Genomic DNA, 23104 nt, shown 5'->3' on the forward strand with positions numbered 1-23104 from the left:
TGAATACAAATTATACTGGAACAGAACCATTATAACAGATAAAACAACGCCACATAACAAACCTGACATCATACTCACCTATAAAAAGAAGAAATTAACACAACTAATTGAAATATCCATACCCAATACAGCAAATATACAGAAGAAAACAGGAGAAAAAATTGAAAACTACATCCAACTGGCTGAGGAAGTCAAGGACATGTGGCATCAGGATAAAGTTGACATTATACCAATTGTACTTTCAACTACAGGAGTCATACCACGCAATATCCACCAGTACATCAATGCAATTCAGCTACATCCAAACTTATATATACAACTTCAGAAATCCGTTATTATTGATACATGTTCAATTACCCGAAAGTTCCTAAACGCAATGTAACATATACCGTACAGTTAAAAGGAAGTGACGCTTGATCATGGTCCGCGTCACTTTCATTCCGAACCAGACCTAAGGTCTGAGAAAGGAAAGATAATAATAACTAGAACCAACCAACACACAGAAGAAACCCACAAAACCAGCATGGCAACATAGGCTACAGACCAGAATAGCAAAACTGAGAAAATACATCGGACAGCTAACACAATTTATAACAAATGAAATGTCAGACAAAAAACGAAAAAGGTTAGGTAAAATCTCACAACAAGAAGCGATAGAGCAATTAGATGAAAAGAAGCAGAAATTACAAGCATTGGCCAAACGACTTAGAACATACAAAAAAAGTGAAAATAGAAGGAAACAAAACCAAACATTCAACACAAGCCAAAAGAAATTTTACCTGACGATAGATAACACACACATTAAAATAAACAATCCACCAAACATAACAGACATGGAACACTTCTGGAGCAACATGCAGTCAAACCCGGTGCAGCATAACAGGCATGCACGGTGGATACAAGCAGAAACAGATGCATACAAGATGATACCACAAATGCCTGAAGTGATAATTTTGCAACATGAAGTCACCCAAGCAATTAATTCCACTCACAATTGGAAAGCCCCTGGAAAAGATAAAATAGCAAATTTCTGGCTAAAGAAGTTCACCTCAACACATTCACATCTAACAAAATTATTTAACAATATAATAGAGGGAAACATTCCACGTGGGAAAAATATATCTAAAAACAAAGATGATGTGACTTACCAAACGAAAGTGCTGGCAGGTCGATAGACACACAAACAAACACAAACATACACACAAAATTCTAGCTTTCGCAACAAACGGTTGCTTCGTCAGGAAAGAGGGAAGGAGAGGGAAAGACCCACATCCTTTCGTATTTCCCTCTCCTTCCCTCTTTCCTGACGAAGCAACCGTTTGTTGCGAAAGCTAGAATTTTGTATGTATGTTTCTGTTTGTTTGTGTGTCTATCAACCTGCCAGCACTTTTGTTCGGTAAGTCACATCATCTTTGTCTTTAGATATAAATTATTTAACAGTTACATTGCAGACCCATACACATTCCCTGACACACTTACACATGGAATAACTTATCTGAGACCTAAAGATCAAGCAGACACAGCAAACCCATCAAAATATCGCCCATAACATGCCTACCAACAATATACAAAATATTACCTTCAGCCATTACACAGAAATTAATGACACATACATCACAGAACAAAATTGTAAATGAAGAACAAAAAGGCTGTTGCAAAGGAGCACGAGGATGTAAAGAGCAACTGATAATAGATGCAGAGGTGACATACCAAGCTAAAACTACGCATACATTGATTACCAAAAAGCTTTTGATAGCGTACCACACTCATGGTTACTACAAATATTGGAAATATACAAAGTAGATCCTAAATTGATACAGTTCCTAAACATAGTAATGAAAAATTGGAAAACCACACTTAATATCCAAACAAATTCAAATAATATCACATCACAGCCAATACAGATTAAGCTTGGAATATACCAAGGAGACTCATTAAGTCCTTTCTGGTTCTGTCTTGCTCTGAAACCACTATCCAACATGCAAAATAATACAAATTATGGATACAATATTACTGGAACATACCAACACAAAATCACACATTTGCTATACATGGATGATCTAAAACTACTGACAGCAACAAATCAACAACTCAACCAATTACTAAAGATAACAGAAGTATTCAGCAATGATATAAATATGGCTTTTGGAACAGACAAATGTAAGAAAAATAGCATAGTGAAGGGAAAACACACTAAACAAGAAGATTACATATTGGATAACCACAGCGACTGCATAGAAGCGATGGAAAAAACAGATGCCTATAAATATCTAGGATACAGACAAAAAATAGGAATAGATAATACAAATATTAAAGAAGAACTAAAGGAAACACATAGACAAAGACTAACAAAAATACTGAAAACAGAATTGACAGCAAGAAACAAGGCAAAAGCTATAAATACTTATGCTATACCAATATTGATCTACTCATTTGGAGTAGTGAAACGGAGTAACACAGACCTAGAAGCACTCAATACACTTACACGATCACAATGCCACAAATATAGAATACATCACATACATTCAGCAACAGAAAGACTCACATTAAGCAGGAAGGAAGGAGGAAGGGGATTTATCGACATAAAAAAACCTACATTATGGACAGGTAGACAATTTAAGAAAATTCTTTATAGAACAAACAGAAACTAGCAAAATACACAAAGATATCACTCATATAAATACATCGGTTACACCACTGCAATTTCATAACCACTTCTACAACCCTTTAGATCACATCTCATATAAATACTTCGGTTACACCACTGCAATTTCATAACCACTTCTACAACCCTTTAGATCACATAACATCAACAGATACGATGAAAGTAAATTGGAAAAAGAAAACACTACATGGCAAGCACCCGTATCATCTAACACAGCCACACATTGATCAAGGCGCATCCAACACATGGCTAAGAAAAGGCAATATATACAGTGAGATGGAAGGATTCATGATTGCAATACAGGATCAAACAATTAACACCAGATATTACAGCAAGCATATTATTAAAGATCCCAATACTACAACAGATAAATGCAGACTTTGCAAACAACAAATAGAAACAGTAGATCACATCACAAGCGGATGTACAATACTAGCAAATACAGAATACCCCAGAAGACATGACAATGTAGCAAAAATAATACAACAACAACTTGCCATACTACATAAACTAATAAAACAACACGTTCCCACATACAAGTATGCACCACAAAATGTACTGGAGAATGATGAATACAAATTAAACTGGAACAGAAGCATTATAACAGATAAAACACCACCACATAACAAACCTGACATCATACTCACCAATAAAAAGAAGAAATTAACACAACTAATCGAAATATCCATACCCAATACAACAAATATACAGAAGAAAACAGGAGAAAAAATTGAAAAATACACCCAACGGCTGAGGAAGTCAAGGACATGTGGCATCAGGATAAAGTTGACATCATATCAATTATACTATCAACTACAGGAGTCATACCACACAATATCCACCAACGCAATACAGCTACATCCAAACTTATATATACAACTATAGAAATCTGTAATTATTGATACATGTTCAATTACCCGAAAGTTCCTAAATGCAATGTAACAGATACCGTACAGTTAAAAGGAAGTCACGCTTGATCAAGGTCCGCGTCACTTTCCATTTTTGACCAGACATAACGTCTGAGAAAAGAAAGTAAGATAATATTAATAATAACAATAATAATAATATGGTGGTGGTGGTGATGAAACGGGACAGTCAATGCCTCACCAATAACACAATTAAGTGGACAGTATTTGGGCATGTATGGTTTTCATTTCATTTACCATTAATTGTGCAGTACAATATTATGTATTAGGTGCTAACTGAAATGTAGTTTCATAATTCCAGTGTAATTAAGACATTCCACTGAGGTTAATGTTATTTATTTGGATATATGAAAAGCTGTGTTGCAGTCCATAACAATATAATTATGATAGTGAACACATAATTAAACTGTGAAGTACAACAATGCAAACACTAATTAAGTAATTTTAGTGGCCGAAGGGCATATGTCAAACAAGACAGATCACCAGAATACTAAATTTAACAGTAAAGTTTATTTACTACGATAAATGAATAAATAAAAAACACAGTGCTGTGACTTTTGTGGTTAGTTTATACAAATAAACTATAATTCTTTTAGTATACTAGACTACTAATTATTTGATAATCTGAAGTTTTATGCATAACCATGAACTATTTTATCAGCATATGATTTAAATTATATAAAAATAATAGACGACTGCAGCCAAGGTGGAATTACGGTTTTATCATTTTCACTTTAAATTTTATCTGTTTAATTATTTGAAACAAATGGTTTATGTCTTTTTTACATTATTATGTCTTGTTATTTTAAATTACTTTCAGTATTTTTGCACATTTTAAATGTTCCCATAAAATGTTAAGACAACACAGCTTCTGAATGATCAAAGTTAATTCATTAATAATTACAATAGTAAATACCTTTGATAAGAGTTAAACTGAAAGGGATAATCCAGTCAGGTTGGTGGTTTTGTTTTATATCCTTAGGATTCCCAGTGAGGTTGTACAACATTCTTAATGGGGAGTTGAATAATAAATGCTGTGCATTACATCTATATCTACACTCCACAAATTGCCTTGCAGTGTATGGATGGGTATACTTCTGGCATCACTATTATCCCCCCCACTTCTCTTCTCTTCAGTTTACAGATGGTGCATGGGAAAAATCATTTTTCCTAAGCCTGCAGGTGCACTCTTTCTCTGATTTCTTCCATGATAGTCATTTCATGGGTTCAATGTAGGAAAAACTAATATGTTGTTATGCCCTTTTGGGAATTTACACTCTCAGAATTTTAAGAGTAATGCCATAGAAGATGCAGAAATCTCCTCTTGTAGCATCTGCTGCTGGAATTTGATGGGCATCTCCACAATGTCCTTGCACTTGCTACATAAACCCATGACAAAATGTGTTGCTTTTATTTGGATTATCTATACGTCCTATAATTAATCCTAGCTGGTAAGAATCTTTCGCAGCTGAATTACATTTTCGTAAGTCACAGACTGGCACAAAAAAAATAACGCTAAAAAAGTAATCTTTCAGCCAAAATGCCTTCTTTTGACTTAGACATCTTACTTGTTTATAAGTCTTTTTGTTGTGGCTGCCTGTGTCTCAAGATCTCCATTAACAGTCTATCCTTTTCATAATATTAACAATATAGGAAAAGACAGAGTACTAGTTACCGTCAAGAAGACATGTCAAATGTCAAGTTGCAGACAGGCACAATTAAAAGACTCTTACATATAACTTTCAGCCCCAGACTTCAGCAGTAAAAGAGAGACATACTCCATTCACACACACAAGCAAGCACACCTCAAGCATACACGAGCACCAACTCTGGTAACTTGTGCCAGAATGCAACTATCATGTGGGATACCAACAGCAATCTAGAGGAGTGAGGGAGGGGGATAGCAGTGCACAGAAGAGGAGGGAGACGAATGCTGTCTGGTGGAGGGACTGGATTGCCAATCTGCGCAGTTCAGAAATGCTGGTGGTGTTGGGAAAGATCCAGATGGCTTGCTTGGGTAGTGAAGCAGCCATTGAAATCAAGTGTGATATGTTCAGCTGCATGTTGTGCTGCAGGTTGGTCTACTTTGCTCTCAGCAACAGTTTAGCAGTGGCCATTTAACCTGGCAGACAGTTGACTGGTAGCTGTACAAATATAAAAAGCTGCATAATGATTGCAGCAGATGTGGTAAATGACACGGCTGCTTTCACAGGTGGCTTGGCCCTGATGGGGTAGGATAACACAGTGACAGGACTGAAATAATGAGTGCTGGTTGGGTGGATTGGGCAGGTTTTGCACCTGGGTCTTCCACAGGGTTATGATACTTGTGACAAAGGGTTGGGATTGGTAGTGTCATAGAGATGGGCTAGGATGATGTCAAGGTTGGGTGGGTGACAGAACACCACTTTAGGGGGGGTGGGAAGTATCTCGAGTAGAATGTCCCTCATTTCAGGGCATAATTTCAGGTCGTGATGAGAGATAATCAAAGCCCTGGCGAAGGATATCGTTCAGTTGTGACATTCTGGGGAAGTACTGGGATATGAAGTGGACACTCGTTTGTGGCAGATTCTTGGGGGTGGTGGGAGAATTGGGAGTGTAAGGGGAAATGGCATGTGAGATCTGTTTGTGGACTAGGTATGTGTGATAGTGCATGTCAGTCATGGCTTTGGTGAGACTATCAGCATGCTGAACAAGGGAGTTTTGTCACTGCAAATACGATATCCCTGGGTTACTATGCTGTAGGGGAGAGATTCTTTGGTGGGAAAGGGATGACAGCTGCCAAAATGCAGGTGTGGTTGGTGGGTTTAATGTGGACACAGAGGTGCAGATGGAGACATAAGAGAGGAGGTGGTAAGCATCTAGGAAGGTGGCATGCTGGGTTGAGGAGAATCACATGAAGTGGAAGGGAGAGAAGTTGTTGAGGTTGTGAAAGAATGAAGATAGGGTGTCTTGGCCTCGAGTCCAGATCATGAAGATATCACCAATCAACCTGAACTGACTAGGTTTTTGGTGTTTTGGGAGCTAGGAAAGTCTGCTATACATGGCATACAAGAGTCCCCAAGGCTGTGCTGCAGATTTGTTTACATACCTTCGATCAATGAGAAGTAGTTGTGGATTACGATAAAGTTAGTAAAGTGTATGAGGAATGGGGTAGTGGGTTTGTAGTCTGAAGACGTTAGGAAGGGAGTATTCAATAGCGGTAAGACCATGGGCATGAGGGGTGTAGGTGTATAGGGAGGTGATGCCAACAGTGATGAGTAGGGACCCAGGAGGTAGAGGGATGATGATGGTGGAGAGTCAGTGAAGGAAGTGGTTGATGTCTTTGACATGGGAGGCTAGATTAAGGACAACTGGTTGGAGGTGTTGGTCAATGAGGGCTGAAATTCTTTCATTGGGGGAGGGGGGGGGGGGGGGGGGGCACAATAACCAGCCACAATGGGGGCCCGAGAATTGCTAGGTATGTGGATTTTAGGGTGCATGTACAATGTGGGTGTGTGAGGTGACATGCGGTGAGGTGGGAAATGGATTCAAGGGAGATGTTTCAGGGAAGGGCCAACGCTTTAAGCAGGGATTAGATCTTGTGTTGGACTTCTGGGATCACTCTAGCAGAGTTATACATGGAGGAGTCAGATAATTGGCAAATTCCATAATTTCATGATTAAGTTATCCTGGATTTTCTATTGCTTGATTTTATATTTCCTTAAGATTCTTCCTGTGAATCTCAGCCTGGCATCTGCTTTTCCTTAAACGTATATCTAATGGTTTCACTTTAGGCTGCTCCAGAGAATTGTATATATTATGTGGTTGTTACTATTTCCAGTGACTGTGTAATCAAACAGTAATACCTTTCCATCTATTTATGTGCAATACATTAAATTTATTTATGCTGGGACTCAACTGCCAATCCCTGCCTAATCCAACTGCCTAATCCTACACAGGTCTTGCTGTATTTCAATACAGATTTCTGGCAACTATACTTGGCTATGTATGACAGCATCATCTCGAGTCTCATGGAGCTTCCTTCATTACCCACCAGATGATTTATATATGTACAGGGTGAGCACAAAGTCTTGCCCTGATTATAAAAATTTATAACAGAATAACCGTTGGACATAATAAGTTAGATTTGACGCCGTTACATAGGTTAGTGTTACTAGTTGTTGTGACCAATAGATGGCACTAGTGCTTCACAACACCGACGTGGTCTGTTAGGTCACGTTAGTTGCTGGCGAAATGGCATTAAAGCAGGAGAAAGTGCAATGTGTGCTTTGGTTTCATGAAACAAAATCACGCATCAGTGTTCAGTGTAAATTTCGGGCTTCTTGTGGACGCAGCCCTCCTGACATTAAATCAATACAGTGATGGTATGCAAAGTTTAATGAAACAAGCAGCATTGAAGATCATCCTCAAAGTGGTAGGTTTCATGTGAGTGATGCAGCTGTTGGTAGTGTTCAGCAATTGTTTCAACGGAGTCCGTCTAAATCAACAAGTCAAACATCACGTGAACTTCAAATACCGCAAGCAAGTGTGATGAAGATCCTTCATGAAAGGCTTAGGATGCATGCTTACAAAGTGCAAACCATGCAGGCCTTGCAACCGAATGATTTGCTGACACGTGCTGAATTTGGAACTGAGATTCTCAACATGATTGATGGCGCTAACAATTACTTAAATCACACATGCTTTACCGATGAATCCACCTTTCACGTCAGTGGAATGGTAAATAGGCATAATATCCGTATATGGGGTTCAGAGTCTCCACAAGCTACAGTACAGTTACAGCGAGACAGCGAAAAAGGGAATCCTTGGTGCGGCCTCATGCATAACAAAGTTTTTGGACCGTATTTCTTCACGGAAAAATCCATTACCACTACCATTTACTTTAACGTTTTGCAACAGTTCATTGCCACACAGTTAGAAGAATATCAACCATGGGTAATTTTCCAGCAAGATGGAATGCACCCCCCCGCCCCCTCACCCCACACTGGGCTTTGATGGTGCGTGATTTCTTGGGTGAAATATTCCTGGATCGGTGGATTGAAAGAAACGGTCCAACACCCTGGCCACCCCACTTTCCAGACATTACGCCCCTTGACTTTTTTTTCTGGGGCTATATCAAGACAGAGTCTTCGTCACACCAGTTGCTGACATCAATGAACTGTGAACTGGAGGCTAGGATACAAGCTGTTGTGGGTACTGTGACAGAACAACATGTTACAAAACACCTGGCAGGAACTGGAACACCGCCTCGACATTCTCCGAGCTACCAAGGGAGAACATGTTGAGGTTTACTAACGTAAATGGTCTAAAAAAAATTAGTAGCACTAACCTATGTAATGGCATCAAATGTAAATTATTATGTCAAACGGTTATTCTGTAATAAATTGTTATAATCAGAGCAAGACATTGTGCTCACCCTGTATACTTTTACACCTGACAATTTTGTACCATTAAGAATGACAGGTTGAGTTCCATCCACTAAACAGTCCTCAGTCCAGTCAGAGTACTCCTCTGACATTCTGTAATCTCATATTTTGTTCAGTAGTTAATGTGGAACTATACTGAATGGCTTCTGGAAGTCAAGGAACACAACATCAACACCAACATCTGTACTGTAATTTAAATCCCTCTAAGTCAGATGGGAAAACAGAGCGAGCCGAGTTGCACACAATATTTTTTTCCTAAATCTATGTTGATTCTTACACCAGGGTTGCCACAGGTTTCCCCAAGTGAAATTTCCTGATATATCCCTGATTTACAGACAAGTTTTAGCATCTTTCCCTGACAAATTTTGAGATCTCATGGGTAAGTAGAGACATAAGTTGACAAAATAAATAAAAAAATAAAAAATGTAAGGACTTCTGTATTTCTCCCCCCTTCTGTTTTTTATTGCTTTAGGGCACAATAACAACTATGGTCATATGCGCACATGTCAAAAGTGTGAAACACAAAGACAAAGAGAGGAGTTAAAATTGAGTACATGTCAATCCCCAATGACAGAAGAGAAGACATCTAAAAACAGGAACGTGGAGAAAGGTCTATAAAATACGCAATAAAGAAACGGAGGTCCAGAACTAAAAATTTGCCATATTGCTACAATGACAATGAATAAAAAGTAAAACCCAGTCAACAGTCCACGCATTGTTTGCTAAAACAACCAATGACTCAGACAGCAAATGCAAACAGAAACATAACTGGTCAAAGAAAGGGTATTCCATCAGGAAATGGCAGACAGCTAAATGTTGGGCACAATGTGCACAATGTGGTGGAGGAGCACCACTTAACAAATAGCCATGTCTAAAAAGGCAGTGCCCAATAAGCAACTTCATTAAAATAACTTCCTCATGGTGGGAGGAGTGAGAGGAGGTCATCCAAGCTGCTAGGAGAGGCTTAATAACCTGGAGCTTATTCCCATGAAGGGAGTACCAGTGGTGATGCCAAAGTCACACCACCTCCTGACAGATGGCAACACAGAGATCATCAGAGGGAATGTAAGAACTAGTGGGCTGAGGTACGAGAACTGCAGCCTTACAGCAGCTTCAGCAGCCTCGTTTCCTGTCAGACAGGCATGACCAAGAACCCACATAATCATCACAGTGGTTCCATAGAGTGAGCAAGTGCAAGCTTTCCTGGACCCGTTGCCCTAAGGGATGGACAGTCTACAGTGCACAGAGGCATAGGATGGGTGGCCATGCACGGCAGACAAACGGCATTCATATCTGCTGAGGAGGAAGTCACAGCAGAAGGACAGAGGTAGTTCGGCAGCTTCTCCATACAGACTCTCAACTGGGCTAGTGTAAAAGTGCCACTGGCCAAACGGTTGCCATGATGGTCGATAGTACTGAAACGGCATAAGAGGCACAGATGTGCAGATGCATGAACAAACAGATGTTTAAACAAAGCACCCACAGTCTAGTTTCAAAAGCGCAATGGAGTGGTACAAACGGTGGAAGGTGGGTCGAGCTGCACCCCCAGGAAGTACCATTGAGGATACGTATGAGATTGAGGGATCATGTACAGGGGGCTGCCGGGTAAAACTTGTGGGAGGACCAAGAGTGTTTCCTATCGAGCAGGAGTCCCAGGAATTTCGTAGTTTCAACGAATGGAAGAATAACAGGCCCAAGAAGTAAATATGGTGAGAGAAACCAATTGCATGACCAGAAGTTCATATGAGGTGTGATTGGGAAGTTTTAAGAATGGATCCACTACTGATTACTGGTTTGGCAGGCAGATACACTGAGGGTGGGGAGTGAGTCATTGCCTTGTCCTTGAACGTCCTGTGACAGGAAACTGCATTTCCTTTATTTAGGTCATTGTGACAGCTGGTTGAGTGCAGGTCTGTTAGGGCTTGTTGCCGGATCCTGTCTGTGTGAAAATGGACGTAAAAACAGAGCAACGAGTTTGTGTGAAATTTTGTTTTAAAACTGGGAAATCAGCTTCTGAGACTTATGAACTATTAAAAACAGCTTTTGGAGATAATTGTAGGAGCCAGTCAAATGGTTTTGTCTGGTTCAATAGATTTAAAAATGGCCGCGAATCGTTTGGAGATGATCCATGGTCCGGCTATCCTTCCACCTCAAAAACGAATGAAAATGTTGTCAAACTTCACAACTTAGTGCACTCTAATCATAGACTTACAATTAGGGAGATGGGTGATGAACTTAATTTAAGTTTCTATGCAGTTCTGTCAATTTTAACTGAATATCTGAACATGCGTTGAGTGTCCGCAAAATTCATTCCAATAGTGTTGTCAAGTGACCAGAGACAAAACCGACTTGAAGTGTGCCAAGAACTGATTAATAGGACAAAGAATGATCCACATTTGTTAAATAACAAAGTGCAGTCTTCGTAGTGGAAGACTCCAGGTTCACCACAACCGAAAAAAGCACGGCAAAGTCGGTCGAACGTGAAGACGATGTTGATGATTTTTTTCGTTTCTACCAATATTGTGCATTATGAGTTTACCCCTAGAGGACAGACAATTAACCACGAATACTAAAGTGTCCTTGGGCTTTTGTGCGAAAAGGCCTGCATTGTGGAATGACAGGAGTTGGGTGCTACACCATGACAAGGCTCCGGCTCATCATGCCTTCTCCATCATTGAATTTTTGACCGAATTCAAAATTCCTGTGCTTCCACAATTGCCATATTCCCCTGATTTGGCCCCTGCGGGCTTCTACCTGTTCCCTAAATTGAAATTTTCACTGAAAGGGAAGTGATTTGACTCGATTAAAGACATCCAGGCAAATACGGAGGGCATCCTTAACACACTTCAAAAGAAACAAACAAACCACTGTTGGAGTCTGTGTGTTCAGTCACAAGGGGACTATTTTGAAGGAGATGGATTACAGTAGCATGTAAGTACAACCATTGTACAATTACAAGCCCATTCTTAAAACTTTCCAGTCACATCTCGTACAAACGGTTTTCTCAGTGGAAAAATGAAAACCATTGTCGAGGCTGCATGAGTAAAGATGATCGAGACTTCATTGAAGAAGCCGCTCAATGCGACAGGTCCATGAAGAACTGCAATAGAGGGCAAAACCATCAACAAAAAGGGAGCCCGTGATGCCCGGAGGGAGACAGGCCATTATAGGGTTAATGGCGATAGCAAAGAGGATGACACTCTGGATGGAACCCTGAGGCACACCGTTTTCCTGGATAAAAGTGTCCAACAAGGCAGTACCCACCCATACATTGAAAACTCGGTCTTTTAAAAATTCCTCAAGGAAACATGACAGGCGGCCATGGAAGCCCCACATTAGGGAGTATGGAGGATACCAGTCCTCCAGCAGGTGTCTTAGGCTTTCCCCAAATCAAAAAACAAGGCCACGGTCTGGTATTTCTACAGAAAACAATTCATGACATTGGTGGACAAAGTAACAAGATAGTCAACTGCAGAACGACGTGCTCAAAATCCATGTTGTGCAGTGGTTGGTAAATTGTGATACTCGAGCCACCATACCAGCTGGGCATGAATCATAAATTCCATCACCTTGCAAACACAGCTGGTGAGAGAGATGGAGCGGTAGCTAGAAGGAAGGTGTTTGTCCTTACTGGGCTTAGGTATGGGTATGACACTGGCTTCACGCCAGCGTCTGGGAAACTTGCCCTCTGCCCATATGTGCTTGTATGTATTAAGCGGAAAGTGCTTGCCTGCAAGCAAAACATGCTGCAAAATCTGAATGCGAACAACATCTGGCCCTGGTGTTGAGGATCTGGATGAAGTGACTGCATGATCTAGTTCCCTCTAGTAAAGGTGGCATTGTAACACTCATGATTCTGAGAAGAGAAGGGTATCGCCCGGGCCTTCTCCACTCGTTTCCAATGGAGAATGGCTGGGTGATAGTGGGAGGAGCTCAAAATTTCTGCAAAATGGTGGCCCAAGGTGTTGGAGATAGCAATAGGGTCCCTGATGACATCGTCTGCTGCTGTCAGGCTGGAACCTCTCTGGGAGATACCACCTTGGTGAAGCACTATCCGTGCAGGTGGAGAGGCTTGCGTATCCGTGTGAAGCTGAGGGCTATGCCGAAGGTAGAGGACCTGCTGCAGGAAAGGCCTTAGCTGATGGATCAGACTAAGCGTTTCCCACAATGTCCTGTCTTCCTTATCCACTCCTAGTCCTTACCCAATTTCCTTCCCCAACCCAACGTGTGATGTGATCCATGCCGAAGGGTGCGTGGCACATGGGAAAATGTGTCACAAACGGAGACTCAGGGATACCGGGCAACCTCCCTGAGTAAGCAGCCTTACACAGCACAGGGTATCCATGGTGTGGACCGTGTTGATCCCCAAATCTCGTGGGACCAAGATGGACATGACAGATGAAAATAAATTAAAGCAAACTGAGACCTCAGATAGCCAAACATTGGGGTCAGGACCGATGGAATGCATTTCCACTACTGAATCAAGGTGTAGGCCTGAGCAAGAAGTGGGAATTGTAACTGAGAAGTTGGACCAGATCAAGATTAAAGCCTTGTCTGGGGCCCAGAGGAGAAAACTTATCTGGGAACAAAAACACAAGGAAGGAAAGCAACGGCTTCCCAAACAAAAGTGGAGCGAATTAAAAGGGCTTGAGCCCAAGACCCCCTAGAAAAAACTGGCTCAGGTTGAAGGGGATACGCAGACCCCCACAATGTCGAAGACAGGTCACAAGGAAAAAGCCGAGAGCCGAGGCAATAAATAGGGAAACAGACCTATAGTACTGCAGTCTCAGTTTTTAAGATGGCAGTTATCCAAGAAGGCTATCCACTAGTAGGCACCACCTCGCAGCAGGAGCTCGTACAGATGGCCCTCTTTGAAAAGATTACGGGGGGAGGGGAGGGGGAGGGAGGGGGGGGGGGGGGGTGGCTACCGGGCCAGGACCCAATTTCAGGAAGATTTATCTACCTCATGGTGCCCTCATTTTTGTCTGTGAGGGGGTGCAAAGGGTGGACTGGCTCAAGGACAAGGTGCCCACGATATCCCCGTGGGAGGACGTGTAGCTGCTGGTTAAGACAGCAGCTGAGCTTCTTCAGACCGCAAAGGTATCAATATCGGTACCAAAGATCCTTAAGGACGTCTCTCCAAAGACTCTGTTCAAGAAAATAGGGGTCCAGAACCCATAAGTCTCAACAGAGACCAGAGACCAGAAGGTTGTACCGGAAGGACGAACCCTCGTGGTGGAGGTCGGAGAGAAGACAATGCGAGAGCAAGACCTGAAATTGTTTTTAGGGTTCTCGCAGGTTGCTGTCAGGGCAATCAGAGATCTCAAAGACAATGATGGCAGCAAGACAGATACATGAGGTACTGCAGATCAATTTGCAGCACAGTAAAGGGGCCACTGCTGCCCTTAGCCGTTGCCTGGGGAGACAGGAAGTGGACGTGGTCCTGATACAAAAATCCTACTTATCTAAAGGGGGTGCATTGGGCCTTGGTGGCACTGGAGATAACTGATTTATGCTAGAAATCTAAGAAACTCCAGAACATGGATCTGTGTGAGAAATGGAATTTCTTTCATGCCAATTATGGATTTCTGTTCCAGGGACCTGGTGACCACCAGAATGCAGCAACGTGAGGAAGGTATCATGAGGGAAATTGTTTTGGCCTCAGGTGAAGAGACTGACAGAAGCTTGCCATCGGCAAGGCAACCAACCGTTGATTGGATGTGATGCTGATGCCCACAACTTAGTGTGGGGCAGCAAGGATACCAACAGTAGAGGTGAGTACCATCTTGAATTTCTCTTGTCTAACAACTTCGAGGTCCTGTATAGGAGTGACAAACCTACAGTCAGGGATAGCAAAAGGGAAGAAGTAATTGACATAACCTTTGGTTCCATGATGATGGGCAGCTATGACAAACAATGACATAAAGTAGTCGTAGTAGTAGTAGCTTTATTCATCTGTAGATCTCTTTTTACAAGGATATAGAACATGTCAAAGTATTTACAAATTTAGATCAATTTAAAATAAGCTAATTCGTATACACATATATTTACAGACCTCTAGTTAGAGACAATCATTAGATTTACACCTGGTATACAATACTTTTTTTACAAATAACTTATTAAATAATGTAATGCCACATTCTTCACTCATGTCTCACTATCAGTCACTGCACACATGATACACACATTGTTTCATAACACTTCACTCACTACACACTCACTCACTCTCTCCCCCCCCCCCCCCTCCCCCACTCTCTCTCACACACACACACACACACACACACACACACACACACACTCTGGTGATCTCTGGGCCATTTTTCTGTACTGCAACTTCCCATTTGCTATCCTGAAAAACTGAGTCAGCATCCTTCCATAATGAGTGGTATGTTGAGCTCAGAAAGAAGAAGAGATGTTAGTACTGTGATATGCATAGTTTGGGGGTAAGTATTTCTAGAACGGAAAAAAACATAAACTGAAGGTGTTATGTGCAATGCTGGATTTTTATAATCATCATTATTATTATTATCTTCTTTCCTTTGTCAGACCTTAGGTCTGGTTAAAAATGGAAAGTGACGCGGACCTTGATCAAGCGTCACTTCCTTTTAACTGTACGGTATATTTTACATTGCATTTAGGAACTTTCGGGTAATTGAACATGTATCAATAATTACAGATTTCTATAGTTGTATATATAAGTTTGGATGTAGCTGTATTGCATTGATGTACTGGTGGATATTGTGTGGTATGACTCCTGTAGTTGGTATAATGTCAACTTTACCCTGATGCCACATGTCCCGGACTTCCTCAGCCAGTTGGATGTATTTTTCAATTTTTTCTCCTGTTTTCTTCTGTATATTTGTTGTATTGGGTATGGATATTTCGATTAGTTGTGTTGATTTGTTCTTTTTATTGGTGAGTATGATGTCAAGTTTGTTATGTGGTGGTGTTTTATCTGTTATAATGGTTCCGTTCCAGTATAATTTGTAATCATCATTCTCCAGTACATTTTGTGGTGCACACTTGTATGTGGGAACATGTTGTTTTATAAGTTGATGTTGTAAGGCAAGCTGTTGATGTATTATTTTTGCTACATTGTCATGTCTTCTGGCGTATTCTGCATTCGCTAGTATTGTACATCCGCTTGTGATGTGATCTACTGTTTCTATTTGTTGTTTGCAAAGTCTGCATTTATCTGTTGTGGTGTTGGGATCTTTAATAATATGCTTGCTGTAATTTCTGGTGTTTATTGTTTGATCCTGTAACGCAATCATGAATCCTTCCATCTCACTGTATATATTGCCTTTTCTTAGCCATGTGTTGGATGCACCTTGATCGACATGTGGCTGTGTTAGATGATACGGGTGCTTGCCATGTAGTGTTTTCTTTTTCCAATTTACTTTCTTCGTATCTGTTGATGTTATGTGATCTAGAGGGTTGTAGAAATGGTTATGAAATTGCAGTGGTGTAGCCGATGTATTTATATGAGTGATTTCTTTGTGTATTTTGCTAGCTTCTGCTCGTTCTATAAAGAATATTCTTAAATTGTCTACCTGTCCATAATGTAGGTTTTTTATGTCGATAAATCCCCTTCCTCCTTGCTTTCAGCTTAATGTGAATCTTTCTGTTGCTGAATGTCTGTGATGTATTCTATATTTGTGGCATTGTGATCGTGTAAGTGTATTGAGTGCTTCTAGGTCTGTGTTACTCCATTTCACTACTCCAAATGAGTAGGTCAATATTGGTATAGCATTAGTATTTATAGCTTTTGTCTTGTTTCTTGCTGTCAATTCTGTTTTCAGTATTTTTGTTAGTCTTTGTCTATATTTTTCCGTTAGTTCTTCTTTAATATTTGTATTATCTATTCCTATTTTTTGTGTGTATCCTAGATATTTATAGGCATCTGTTTTTTCCATCGCTTCTATGCAGTCGCTGTGGTTATCCAATATGTAATCTTCTTGTTTAGTGTGTTTTCCCTTCACTATGCTATTTTTCTTACATTTGTCTGTTCCAAAAGCCATATTTATATCATTGCTGAATACTTCTGTTATCTTTAGTAATTGGTTGAGTTGTTGATTTGTTGCTGTCAGTAGTTTTAGGTCATCCATGTATAGCAAATGTGTGATTTTGTGTGGGTATGTTCAAGTAATATTGTATCCATTATTTGAATTATTTTGCATGTTGGATAGTGGGTTCAGAGCAAGGCAGAACCAGAAAGGACTTAATGAGTCTCCTTGGTATATTCCACGCTTAATCTGTATTGGCTGTGATGTGACATCATTTGAATTTGTTTGGATATTAAGTGTGGTTTTCCAATTTTTCATTACTATGTTTAGGAACTGTATCAATTTAGGATCTACTTTGTATATTTCCAATATTTGTGGTAACCATGAGTGGGGTACACTATCAAAAGCTTTTTGGTAATCAATGTATGCATAGTTTTAGCTTGGTATGTCACCTCTGCATCTATTATCAGTTGCTCTTTACATCCTCGTGCTCCTTTGCAACAGCCTTTTTGTTCTTCATTTACAATTTTCTTCTGTGTTGTATGTGTCATTAATTTCTGTGTAATGACTGAAGTTAATATTTTGTATATTGTTGGTAGGCATGTTATGGGCGATATTTTGCTGGGTTTGCTGTGTCTGCTTGATCTTTAGGTTTCAGATAAGTTATTCCATGTGTAAGTGTATCAGGGAATGTGTATGGGTCTGCAATGTAACTGTTAAATAATTTAGTTAGATGTGAATGTGTTGAGGTGAACTACTTTAGCCAGAAATTTGCTATTTTATCTTTTCCAGGGGCTTTCCAATTGTGAGTAGAATTAATTGCTCGGGTGACTTCATGTTGCAAAATTATCACTTCAGACATTTGTGGTATCATTTTGTATGTGTCTGTTTCTGCTTGTATCCACCGTGCACGTCTGTTATGTTGTACCGGGTTTGACTATATGTTGCTCCAGAAGTGTTCCATGTCTGTTATGTTTGGTGGGTTGTCTATTGTAATGTGTGTGTTATCTATTGTCTGATAAAATTTCTTTTGGTTTGTGTTGAATGTTTGGCTTTGTTTCCTTCTATTTTCACTTTTTTTGTATGTTCTAAGTCGTTTGGCCAATGCTTGTAATTTCTGCTTCTTTTCATCTAATTGCTCTATCGCTTCTTGTTGTGAGATTTTACCTAACCTTTTTCGTTTTTTGTCTGACATACTTTTTAGCTGGATTTTTAAATGAGTGTATTTTTGCAATTTCTTTAATCTCTTTTGGTAATTTATTGTACAGTTTTACTCCTTGGTAGAAAATGTTGTTTTGAGTTTTGTGTTTATTTTTCTTGCTAAATGTAAGTTGAGTCTATCACTTGTTGCATGCCCATGGACAGAGCTGTTTGTGCAGTAATTACCAATGTTATTTTTTATGTGTACAGCCGACTGGTAAATGTATTCACTTGGAGCAGTTAAAATCCCCAGTGTTCTGAACAGATCATTACAATGAGCTTGACTAGTATTTTTGGTTATTATTCTTGTGGCTCTTTTGTGGAGTTTGAAAATTGAGTTCATATTTTGTCCATTTGTTCCCCAAAAAAGAATGCCATAGCTAAGAACTGAGTGTACATATGAATAATATGTAACTAAAAGACACTGCATGTTACACACTGATGATAGGATTCTAAGGGCATAACATGTTGATGACATTCTGTTTGCAAGTACCTTTGTGTGTTCACACAACTTCAACTGAGAATCAATATTCACTCCTAGAAATTTTGCATTTGTTACATAGTCTATAGAGGTGCCACCTACATTTAATTCAACATTGTCATTTTTCCTCTTCAAACTGAAATTCATGGCATTACATGTTCAATGTCACTTTATTGCTTATTGACCAATCATAAACTTCCTTGAGAGTTTGATTTGCTTTCTCGGCAAGGAGTTCTGTTGTTTTCTCAGTGACTATGCTGTCATCATCAAAGACGATTTTTCCACCATGAGTAACACTACTGAGAAAGTCATTGATGTACATCAGGAGCAGTATTGGTCCTAATATGTTACCTTGTGGACCCCCTATATTAATGTATTTCAGATCTGATAAGCGTTTTACTAAATGTTTACATCTATTTGAAGTATGTGTTATCTCTACTCAACCCTATCTGTTAGGTATGATTGAAACCAGTCATTAGCTACCCCTCTTATTCCTAAAGCTTCTAATTTATTTAATAGAATCTCGTGGTCAACTGTATCAAATGCCTTAGAAAGATCCAAAAATATGCCTGTGACACACTCATCTTCATCAAGAGCATCAAGTACAACTTCTGTGAATTCTACTATGGCTGACTCCGTATTTTTGCCACTTCGGAAACCAAACTGTGATTCACTTATTTATTCAGGCAATTCATTAATCTGTGTTTCATAATTGCTTCTATTATTTTTGAGAACGCTGACAGCAGGGAAATGGGCCAGTAATTTTCTATGTATTCTGCATTACCTTTCTTAAGCAAAGGTACAACACTTGCCTGTTTTAACTGCTCTGGAAATGTCCTTGATGAGAAGGATTCCTTTATTATATTTGTTAAGGGGCCTTGTATAATCCCTATGCACCATTTCAGTATACACATTGGTACTTCATCTAAGCCTACTGACTTTTTATTTTTTAGTTTTTGAACAGCTTTATTGACTTCATTCTCTGTGGTTGGAAGTAACATCATTGTATTTAGTGCAACATTATTTACAGGTGTTATATTTGTTGTGGGGCATTTTTGCTGTAAATCCTCTGCAATACTTGAAAAATGCTCGTTTACATTGTTTGCTAAGTGCTGTGGATCGTTTATCCCCCTCCCTTAGCAGTATGTTATTCTGCATTTGTTTGCCTCTCCCCATTTCCTTTTTTATAACATCCCAGATTGCTTTGCTTTTATTCTCTGTATTATATATTATTTTCTCATTAAATGACTTTTTTTGCAGCAATCGGCACCTTCCTATAGATCTTTTTGTATCTATGATAGAAATTTAAGAATTCTGCATCATTGTGAATCTTTTTCATGGAACTGAGGTGTTTAAGTGTTTGGGAGGACTTCTTAATACCTGCTGTTATCCATCTGTTTTTGTGAGATGTTGATACAGACATGCATACTTTTGGAAATGCCTTTTCAAAGTTCAATTTAAACAAGGTGGAGAATTTAGAGAATTTCATATTCACATTGGTTTCCTTATACACTTCATCCCAGCTTTGTTTTTCTAGTTCTTTTGAAAAATCTTTTATTTTGATTTCTGATAGATGTCGTTTGTAGACTTGTAGTTTAGGGAATGATTTGATGCCTGACTTTACGGTTGTTATTTGACAGAGATGGTCTGATACTCCAAAATTTATTTCAAGGTTGAAATGGGAATCAGACAGACCACAGCCTATAGGAATCCCAAGAAAACAGACTGGAAGACATATAGGAGGGACCTTGACTCAAGCTTATCGGAAATTAAAACCTCGATAAGGAATCCAGTAGAGTTTGAGGAACTAGCAGAGGCTGTAACCTCTGCCATAGTGACCTCGTACCAGGACAACTGCTCAATCAGCATGAAGTGCACAAATAGGAGTGTGCCTTAGTGGAACAATAACTTGGAAACACAAAGGAAACAGGTACAAAGACTGTTTAACCTTGCGAGGCATAAAGGACAATGGGTGAAATATCGTGAGGCCCTTGTCAACCACAACCTTGCAATTAGACAAGCAAAGGAGGCATTCTGTGATGAAGTGGATGGCACAGCTGCTAAAACCAGACTTCACAGGTAAGTTGAGGAAGGAGGATGGGGAATATACAAAGACAGCACATGAGACACTGGAACTGCTCCTCAAAACTCACTTTCCTCAATATGCTCTGGCAGATAACGTAGACCAGAATGCGATCCCCGGGAAACAATTATTCTCATGCACTCAAAGAGAGGACTGGGAATTAGCCAAGGAGTGTGCTGACTTCATTAAAATCCAATGGGCAGTGGGAACATTCCAAATGTTCAAGTCACCTGGCCCAGATGAAATCTTTCCAGCTCTCCTCCAACAGGTAGGAGAGACTCTTATAAGAGTACTATGCAGCTTATTCGGGGTTAGCCTAGCAGCAGGAATAATTCCCAATGCCTGGATGGCAGTGAAGGTTGTCTTTATTCCAAAGCCAGGGAGAATTGATCATACAAAGACCAAGTATAAGAGACAAATCAGTCTGTCCTCCTTCATTCTTAAAACATTGGAAAAATTGGTCAATGCACATGCTGGGGAGAGGAGGCTAACTAGGCTCCTCTACATTCAAACCAAACGCATATCAACCAGGTAAATCATGTGAGACAGTTCTCTATCAACTCACTGGGAGGGTGGAGAAAGACCTTCACTTTCAAGAAATAGCCCTCTTCATCTTCCTGGAGATCGAGGGGGCTTTTAGTAACACAACCCTCAATTCCGTGGTTAGGGCAGCAGAAGTGTGTGACCTAGGGACCAATATATGCAGGTGGGGTAGGGCCATGCTTAGTGGAAGGAAGGTAGAGGCCACAATGATGAATGAAAAGATGGTAATTCACAACACTAGAGGTTGTCCACAAGGAGGAGTTTTGTCCCCTTTATTGTGGAATCTAGTGGTGAACAAACTCGTTGAGGTATTAAATTCCAGACAATGCTTTTGCCAAGGATATGCAGATGATCTTGTCATAGTAATACTTGGCAAATTTACTGACACAGTTAGGAATATGGCACAAGGTGTGCTGAACATTGTGTAAGACTGGTGCATTAAACATGATCTAAGGGTTAATCCTAAGAAGACTGCTGTGGTACCATTCACGAAGAAGCATATTCAACACTCAAGTTGGAATAGTGAAATATCTAGGAATAAACTTAGATGAGAAACTAACATGGACCCCTCACATTAAGAGCATCTGCTCCAAGGCGAAAGGTACTTGAGTGAGCATCAGAAGGGCTTGTGGCAAAACCTGGGGCCTAAACAACAGAAGTATGCATTGGATACAGACCATGGTGGTGAGACCTAAGGGGCCCTAGTGTGGTGGAAGAAGGTGGAACAGCAGGTTGCACCTAAGGAGCTTGCTAAGGTGCAGAGACTGGCCTGCTTAGCCATAACAGGCGGAATTAGCAGCACACCAACTGCTGGGATGGAAGCCACACTGGACATGCCTCCACTACACCTCTGGGTCAAGATGAAGACAGCAGCTGGTGCATACAGACTCAAAACTGGTAAAAACTGGATCTCAATGGGATATCCAGAATCACACACTAAAATATTGAGTGAGGTAAATAAAGGAATGGCTGGAGAAATGTCGGCCGACTATGTAATAACTCCCAACTGCTTCAACAAGCCTTACAACGTAATAATTGGAGGCAGGGAGCAATGGGAAAAAACAGCTCAACACCGTAAGTGGGACATTGTCTGGTTCACTGATGGGTCGAAATCAGACCAATGCACTGGGGCCAGAAAGTGCGGGGTACAGCAAAGACTGGAGGGCATCATCTCTCTAGGAAAATTAGCCTCGGTATTCCAAGCTGAAATTACTGCAATCAGGGCATGTGTGGAGGAGAATATGCATAGATGCTACAAGGACCGTAGCATCTACATCTATTCAGACAGCCAGGCAGCCCTGAAATCATTGGCAGCTCCTGCAACAAGATCTAAGATTGTTGCAAAATGTCACAGGGCTCTGGTGGAGCTAAGGGGAAGCAACAGGGTAAACCTAGTGTGGGTCCCCAGCCACTCAGGGATCAGTGGCAACAAACAAGCTGACAGATTGGCCAGGATGGAGGAAAGACTCTATTCATAGGACTGGAACCTGTCCTGAAAATTACCAAGGCTATGATCAAACTAGAACTATGGAACTGTCTTAGAAGACAGCATGTAGAGCATTGGACCAAGGTCTATAAAAAAAACATGGTAAGGTAATGATGCCAAAGCCATGTTTTAAAAGAAGCTCTGTAATCCTGGGCTTGAACAGGAAAGAGATTAAACTCATGGTTGGACTGATGACTAGAAAGGGAATTTCAAAAAACACCTACATACATACAATGGGTATAACGGAAGAAGACCCTAAATGTAGGATCTGGGATGAGAGTGAAGAAA

General features: G+C 40.3%; 1 protein-coding gene across 1 annotated transcript in view; it reads right to left on the reverse strand.

Annotated features, from left to right (window-relative positions):
- LOC126457511 (DNA-directed RNA polymerase, mitochondrial) overlaps positions 1-23104 on the reverse strand; it is a 293196-nt gene that overhangs the window by 149620 nt on the left and 120472 nt on the right. The gene's annotated exons all lie outside the window — the stretch shown is intronic.

The sequence above is a fragment of the Schistocerca serialis genome, chromosome 2, assembly GCF_023864345.2.
Source record: "Schistocerca serialis cubense isolate TAMUIC-IGC-003099 chromosome 2, iqSchSeri2.2, whole genome shotgun sequence".
Lineage (NCBI taxonomy): Eukaryota > Metazoa > Arthropoda > Insecta > Orthoptera > Acrididae > Schistocerca > Schistocerca serialis.